Raw genomic sequence first — 8,109 nt, forward strand, 5'->3', positions numbered from 1 at the left:
GCGTACAAACCAAACACTTCAACCAACACTTCAATTGAATGCTCATTTCCTAGGTCCGTATTATACGTGGGAGTTTCTCACATGATTTTAATATATTTTTATACTTCTAAGTAAGCATTGAATCAGCATCTACTTTGGAACAGTTAGACAAAATACGATGTAGCACTTGAAAACATTTTATAAAAAGATACATAATATTTTTTTGATTATTATTTGTCTGGTGACTTGAGGTTTTAGAAGTTTGACCATTTTAAAAGTGTTTCTACTTTGAAGACATTAATTTTCTGTTTGGTTGGTTTTTTTTCCCCCCTCTCATTTCCCTGTTGCTAGTAAGCTATTCATCTTAGTTCAAAGGTGACACTTTGGCAAAAGATATAGAGAAATTAAATTAGAGGAGAGAGGAGTCGGGTAAAGAAGGAAGGGAGAGAAGGAGGGAAGGAGAAGAGAGAAGGTCTAGGAGTAAGGAGGTCTAGCTCTCATATGGCTTGACCTTTGGGATAAGGCTTTGTGTCTGTGGACCATTTATCTAGACAGGCCTAGTTAGCACTTGAATTCCGTTCATTGTGATCTCATGCTTACTTTGAAGCTTTTAATCTTCACAATAGATTTATTGACACTTTGATGGTAGTAAAGAGAGGCAAGAATTATGGAATAAATTCAATGCAAATAAAACGAGGTTTGGACTTCTTAAATTAATTCTCTCAGACGTTAAGATATTTATACTTAGTTTAGGGAAAAACACACTCATTAAGATTTTGTCACAGAAGCCACAGGAATAAACATTCATTCTCTCCCTCAAAGTTTCCGTCTCACATTCTTTTTCTTTTACTCAGCGTGTCTCTGTCTCTCTCTATTTTTATTCATGATCTGGTTTGTTAGTGTATTCAGTTTGTCATGCACTTATTCAGTGGGAGTGGAAGTGAAGTTCCATTAGATGTTTAGCACAAACATGGCTGGTTTACTTCAGGGAAGCCCATTAACCAAAGGTGGAAAGAATTTAAAAAAAAAAAAAAATCTGTTGGCTGGAAAATTTGCTAACAAACTTTTGGTTACTCAGAGGCTTGCTCACAACATGGGATTTGAGAGTGGGGGCCTCTGGGGGCAGACAGAAGACAAAATGTAATAAACACAACAGACTCTCACTGGCATCCAGTTGATTGGAGTACGTTAGGAAAGCAGGTTACAGGAACTATGAGAAGCTGTGTACTTTGTGAAGTGGACAGTTCAGATGCCAATTGGAAAGATGGAAATGAATAGTGATGCCCCAAATGGAGGTTTCTACCTCGCGCCTACATGTGCACACATCTTATTCTTCATTCACAAAGCGATCTTAGCATGCAAACAGGATGTGTTCCAGATTCCTCCAGATTTAAGAATGTCGTTGCATGAAGAATTAATGTAAACACAGGCCCTTTTTTAAAGTGAGAAAAGGATAAGCTAAAATGAAACAAATGACATTTGACTTACTTACTTTTTTAAAAGCAAAAAAAAAATATACGAATGAACATTATTATTATTATTATTTTAATTTAGAACATGTTTCGGAATGTTTCATTTTTTTTCCCCAGGAGTATTTATTTTCTTCCGTTTGTTGACTTCACCATGAATTTTAAAAATTCTTGGTGTGTTGTTCTTGGTTTATTTGACTTTTGATTTTAAAAAGCAGGGGATGAATTTCAGTCTCTAATTTGGAAGAATATCTTTGGAGGGAGGCTGTCCTAACTTCCTGAAGGAAGTGGCAATTTAATCAGCCCTTGAAGAAAGGACAGGATTGTGACAACACAAAGACAAGGGAAAGTCCTCTCCCAGAGGGAAGGGGATGTTCCCAAGGTAAGGATGTGGAGGAGAGCCAAGTCCAGCTGAATGAGTGGGTGACCTTTTGGCACAGGACACAGGCAAGATCAGGGAGAGCAGAGAAGATAGGTTTGGACTCAGCCTAGAGGGCAGGACTGAGTTTTAAATCAATAATTGGCACTTGGTTAGACAGGGACTGATTGAGTGAAACTCGAGCCAGAGAATGATTAAGATAGGCAAGAGCAATGATGAAACTTTGCCCTCTGATCATGTAGTGTGTAGACATGTTACATTCCTCATCAGCAGATAATGAGACTAAAGCTCAGAGATGTTGAAAAGTTTTTATCTATAGATTGAGCACTTGGGTCCTGGTTTATTGAATGAATGAAATCTTAGCTTAGAGAGCAACAGGATGCAAGAGATGCTTCAAGATGGAAGATCTGGCCTAAGCACAGAGATTGGGTGCAGGGACACTAGACAGGGCTTCTGGTTTCACCCAGAGGCACTTATAGACCATGTCTAGTGTGGAAGAACATAGGGCACACACCAGAAATTGAGTTTTATTAGTATTTAATTATAAAAGTATATAGGATTCCTGAATTAGCACACTAGGCAAACTTAATACTTTACCTCTTCTTAACTTCCCATTAAAATAGTTATAATGATGCAATAACATGGTATATTAAACATGAGAGGAGAGCTAATTGCATCTCTGGTGTGACCTTTGAAAAGCATATTCTTGGACTATAAACTAGGCTTCAAGTTCTGAACTCAGAAAACAAAGAAACCATTAATGCAAGGAAGCAGACGTGTTTACCTCTCCATGATAGTTCTGAATATTATTTTTAAGGAGTTGGTCTCCTCTGAACATAGGCATCTACTCCTGAGCCATATCTACTTCTGTACATTTACTAAAATCAGAACTATTTAAACCAATAGTCTTTTACTTTCTTGACGTTCTTTCAGAGATTACAAGTCTCAACATGAAAAAGATCAGAAAATAAAGGGGGCTAGAAACTGGTAGAGATGGGAAAATGCTTTTAGTAGCATACTGAAGATCCAAAGAACTTTGAAGTCATTTAATTCTAGCATTTGCATAACACCCTGCTGTTATTGTGGAAAAGACCTAAGCTTAGTTCACCAGGGGCCCTCCAGATAAATTTCTGCCATGTTCTGCAAGAAGAAAAAGGGAATATACAATTCTTTGTGTGTTTTAGAGCTAATTCCCTGCCCCCAATTCAAATGGCTCTTGAAGGGGGCAAGTCACACTCTTTATTGCAAAAATTATATCCAGTTAGAAATTTTCTCATTCAAAGATGAACAACTAAGAACCAAACCAACAACATATGTAATCTATGGAAAAAACACATAGAATAAAGAATGAAGGCATTGTTAAAAAAAAAAACATGCAGAAATACTTTGCTTACTTGGCTACATGTTGAAGTCTCCTGAGATTTAAAACAACAACAACAACAACAAAATAACCCCAGAGCTTTGGATTTAATTGGTCTAGAGTTAAGACCTGGGCTTTTTTTTTTCTTTCAATGGATTTGTTTTAAATCAGTTTTAGGTTCAAAATTGAAAACTAAAAGCAAAATACAGAGGATGGTACAATGATTTCTTGGGCCCAACATATGCACTACCTCCCCAGTCATCAACTTCCCCTCCAGAGTGGTATCTTTGTTACAACTGAAGTGTCTTCACTGATGCATCATCACCTGAGATCTATGGATTACATTAGGGTTCAGTCTTGATTGCTGGAACTATGGCAAGAGTATGAGTAATGACAAGTGTTGTGGTTTAGATATGACATGTGACCCCAAAATTCCTGTTAATGCAGAGATATTCAGAGGTAAAATGATTGGATTTTTGAGAGTTATAACCTAATTAGTCCATCCTAGTTTGAATGAATGAACTGGGTGGTAACTGAAAGCAAATGGGGCATGGCTAGAGGAGGTGGGCCACTGGGGGCATCCCCTGGATGAATGTGGCCTCTTTTCCTCTCTCTCTCTCTCTCTCTCTCTCTCTCTCTCTCTCTCTCTCTCTCTCTCTCTCTCTCTCTCTCTCTCTCTCCTAACCCCCAGAGGTAAGTTGCTTTCCTCTCCTGGATCACTCCCCTTTTATGTGCTACACTCACCTTGGACTCCTATCAATGAAATCCACCATCTATGGACTAAGACTTCTGAAGCTTTGATCCCCAAATAAACTTGATTCCTTAAAGTTGTTCTTCTCAGGTCACAGCAATGCAAAACTTACTAAAACAATACACGTGTATAATGTATGGATAAGAACATGCATGTATCATGACATTCTTCCACCATTGTATTTCATACAGAGTATTTTTATTGCACTGAAAAATCCTCTGTGCTTCACCTATTCATTCTTCCCTATTCACATATTCTGGCCAACACAGATCTTTTACTGTCTCCATAGTTTTGGCATTCCCAGAATATCATGTAGTTGTTGGAATTACATAGTATGTAGCTTTTTCTTATTGGTTTCTTTCACTCAGTAATGTACATTTAATTTTCCTCTATGGCTTTTCTAGACTCTATATCCCTGAGTACTTAATGATACTCTATTATCTGGGTGTGCCAGACTTTTTCTATTCACAGACAGAAGGACATCTAGGTTCCTTCCAGGTTTTAACAGTTATGAAGAAAGCCACTCTGAAGGTCCTTGTGTGGATACAGAATTTCAAAGCTTTTGAGTAAACACCAAGGAGTGTGATTGCTAGATCTTATGAGAAGGTATGATTCATTTTATAAGAATCTGCCAAACTGACTTCCAAAGTAACTATACTTTTTGCATGTCTGCTGCAAATGAGAGAGTTTTCTTGTTGTTCCAATATATATGTTTAAAGTTCCCCAGGTGACTAATACAATGAAGATTGAGAACCACCAATTCCAAGTGAAAATAGCGCTCAGCAACTTTCTTCTCACTTAGTCTAAATTTCCTTCTCTGGTAGATACAATGAATCATTGTTTCTCCTCTACTTTCTTTGAAATACTTTTACTTTTCTATGTTTCTATTACATAATCTTTCAAGGAAACACAAATCTATTTTAAATGTCAAAGAGCAAAGAAATAAAATGAAATTACCTGTAATCTCAGATTACTTCTTTGTCTTCTTCATTTTAGAATGTGTTGTTGATGGGGTGTGGTGGAACATGCCTGTAATCCTATAAACATGGGAGGCTAAGGGAGGAAGATTGCAAGTTTGAGGCCATTGCTCAGAAAATTAGGAGACCCTAAGGGACTTAGTGTGACCCTGTTTCAAAATAAAAAAAAAATAAAATAAAATAAATAAAGGCAGCTGGCAATGTAGCACAGTGGCAAAATGTCCCTGGGTTCAATGTTCAGTACCACATAAACAAATAAATAAATAAATCTATTTTCATCTAAGATAGTACTGTACAGAAGAGTACTGATGAAGCCAAAAACCTTGAACTGATGCCCATACATGGGCAAGTTCCTTGGACAGTGTTCATGGCCACACACCCCCAAAAACTACCTGATGAAGGAAAAAAGAAGTAAAAAATTGCTTGTGAACTATGTTCTCCTAAACTCTGTGACTTTCATGTGCTTGTTTTATCTTTAAAATGAAGACAGTGGATGATATGATTTCTTAGCCTCTATTTTTCTTGAATATTCACAGTATGTTATTAACCTTTAGTAGCACAGTTCCATTAGCACTGGTGGCAACAAATTAAAAAAAAAAAAGAAAACATGTTCTATTAACTTTTCATCAGCTCCTTTAGATTTGATGGATATTCCAGTACTGACTTTAAGATAAAGTGGGTGAAGAACTTGTCCCCAGCACCCAGTTTACGAGCAGAAGGGGAGACTTCATAAAGCTCAGTTATCAAGAAAAATCATGTCCTAGTATATTTTTAAAAAATCAAAAGTAATGCAAAAATGCATAATAAATAACACAGTCTGAATAAAGATAGATTTCATTTAAAAAACTACATTTGCTTGGTATTGTGAATTGATGGTCATGGATTTTTTTCCCAAGGTAATATTGCAATGTAATCTTGTGTTATCAATCACTCATGCAATAAATCTGTAGTGATTAAGAGTTTAAAACCTGAGTTTTGCCTTCAAAGAGTTTATAACATGGGGTATAGAAGTAGTTGAGGAAGAGGAAGAAAGAGACTTATGCAACTAATATTAAGACAAGGCAAAAGTTAAAGAACATAATGCTGTAGGTACCCATAGTGGCTATTCAGAAGTTGGAGCAACTGATGTTGACTAGGAACTAGGAACGTGTGTGCCAGTGTGTGTGTAGCAGCATCAGGGAAGGACAGTCTTCATGGAAAACATGAATTTTAATTTGCATAGTTTTGCTAGGGATAGCTGAAAGGCAACCTCAATTGATAATTGGATAATGCTTCAAAGACACAGAGACTTGGCACATAGAGGAAATCCAGGAAAGAAGGCGGCCTTTGTGGCAGAGCCATAAATATATAATCAGGTATAATTGTTGGACGTGTTGCCGGACAAGTTGGTTGGAATCTGAATGCTATCAGTATTCATCATTGTCTGGATTTCAGATTCAGGCACATTCTGGGACAAAAAAAAAAAAAAAAACAGAGCTGCAAATATTCTTTAAGGTGTGGAGTCTCCACAAACGAGAACTCACTGTGCTTCTAAATGTAATAGTGTTTTGGAAGTTTGTAGCTCTGACCTAGTAAACTTACCCAAGAAGATTTGGTTGAACAGTCAGGAAAACATGCTGCCTCCAGACCTTAGCTTTGAACTGGCAAAAGGGATTATTCACTCCTCATCTGATTCATAGTCACAGTGAATCAGAACTCAGGTTGGACAGTGGTACAGATGGTCCCCCATGCTTTCATGGGTCAGTCACTGCTTTAGGTGTTCCAAATTGAGCCAAGATGGATTCTTATGATGGAGAATCATTTTTTTTTTCTGAGAGAAAAACAAAGCACATCAAAGTGCAATAATTTTTTTTTTTCAAATTGTACACTCGCTTTCAGAGACATAGTGTCTTTGGCGTTGACTTGAAAGCTGTGGTGTTGAGTCTTTTAGGAGGTGGAAGGTAATGGCTTCAGACAGAAGAAATAAACTAGAACCTCAGGAATCCTTTTGGCTTGGCATGATGGAATCTAGTGGCAAGAACACTGTATATATCTAAAAATAAATAATAACTTCATGAAAATGTAAGCAGTTTCATAGTGTGCCCTTTCCTGGTCTTACCTGCTGTAGCTGCCATGCTTGTGGCTTCTTCCTTACCCTCTGTCTCTACTTTTGCTGGCTCTCTCTCTCTCTCTCTCTCTCTCTCTCCATCTCTCTGTCACTCATTTCTCTTAATATCTAAGATCTGTTTATTGTTATTTCTTTTTGAGAATTGACCAAAAAATAAGAAACTGTGTTGGAAAAAAGAAAAGAAAGAGAACAGCTTCCCTCATTTTTCCACTCAATTGGAATAGCATTAGGAATATTCTAAGTGGCCAAGTTTAGGAGTGTATATTTTGGCATAAATCTTCACATAAAAGCTGCCTCCTCCTCCTCCTCCTCCTCCTCCTCCTCCTCCTCCTCCTCTTCTTCTTCTTCTTCACAACTCTTATTCTCTAACAAAACTTTAAGAATCCTTAAACAAAAGCTTTTTATTTGAAAGAACCAATATCTAACAGTGAGTGAAACTGCGTTGGAAACTGAATTGGGATTATTGTTTGTGGTGGTGAGTTTTTGGACTTCCTTGAATTCCCCAGAAACTGGAACATACTCATGCACAGCAATTACTATTCAAAACTACATGCTATTTGCACCTAAAGTAAGATTTTGAAGGAACAAAACTTTCATTTTTCTCAATTCTTTTCATTTAGCTCTATGGAAAATATTTTACCTAGCTCATTCAGAAAATGTGCAAGCCTGGCTTTGGGGACAACACTAATTTTCTAAAATGGATGGGCCAGAGCCGGTTTCCGTAGATTTCTTGCAATCAATTGGTTGGAAATTGGACCTATAGTGATTTATGGTAATGGCCTGTCATCAGTCTATGCCATGCTCACCTGCATAATTCATCAAGTATACCAATAATGCCCAAGGTCCATAATCTGACTGACTTTATTTGGTTCTTAGGAAATACACACCAAAAAAGAAAAAAAGAAAAAAAAAAAAAAGAAAGGAAAAACAAAATGCTGTGTTCCAAGAATCAGCTCCCAGCCAAATCTGCTGCACCATCTTCTATGGCAGCAAGAAGAGTCATAAGGGGCTGGGGATGTGGCTCAAGTGGTAGCACGCTCACCTAGCATGTGTGAGGCACTGGGTTCGATTCTCAGCAATATACAAA

Source organism: Ictidomys tridecemlineatus, chromosome 3, assembly GCF_052094955.1.
Source record: "Ictidomys tridecemlineatus isolate mIctTri1 chromosome 3, mIctTri1.hap1, whole genome shotgun sequence".
Classification (NCBI taxonomy): Eukaryota; Metazoa; Chordata; class Mammalia; order Rodentia; family Sciuridae; genus Ictidomys; species Ictidomys tridecemlineatus.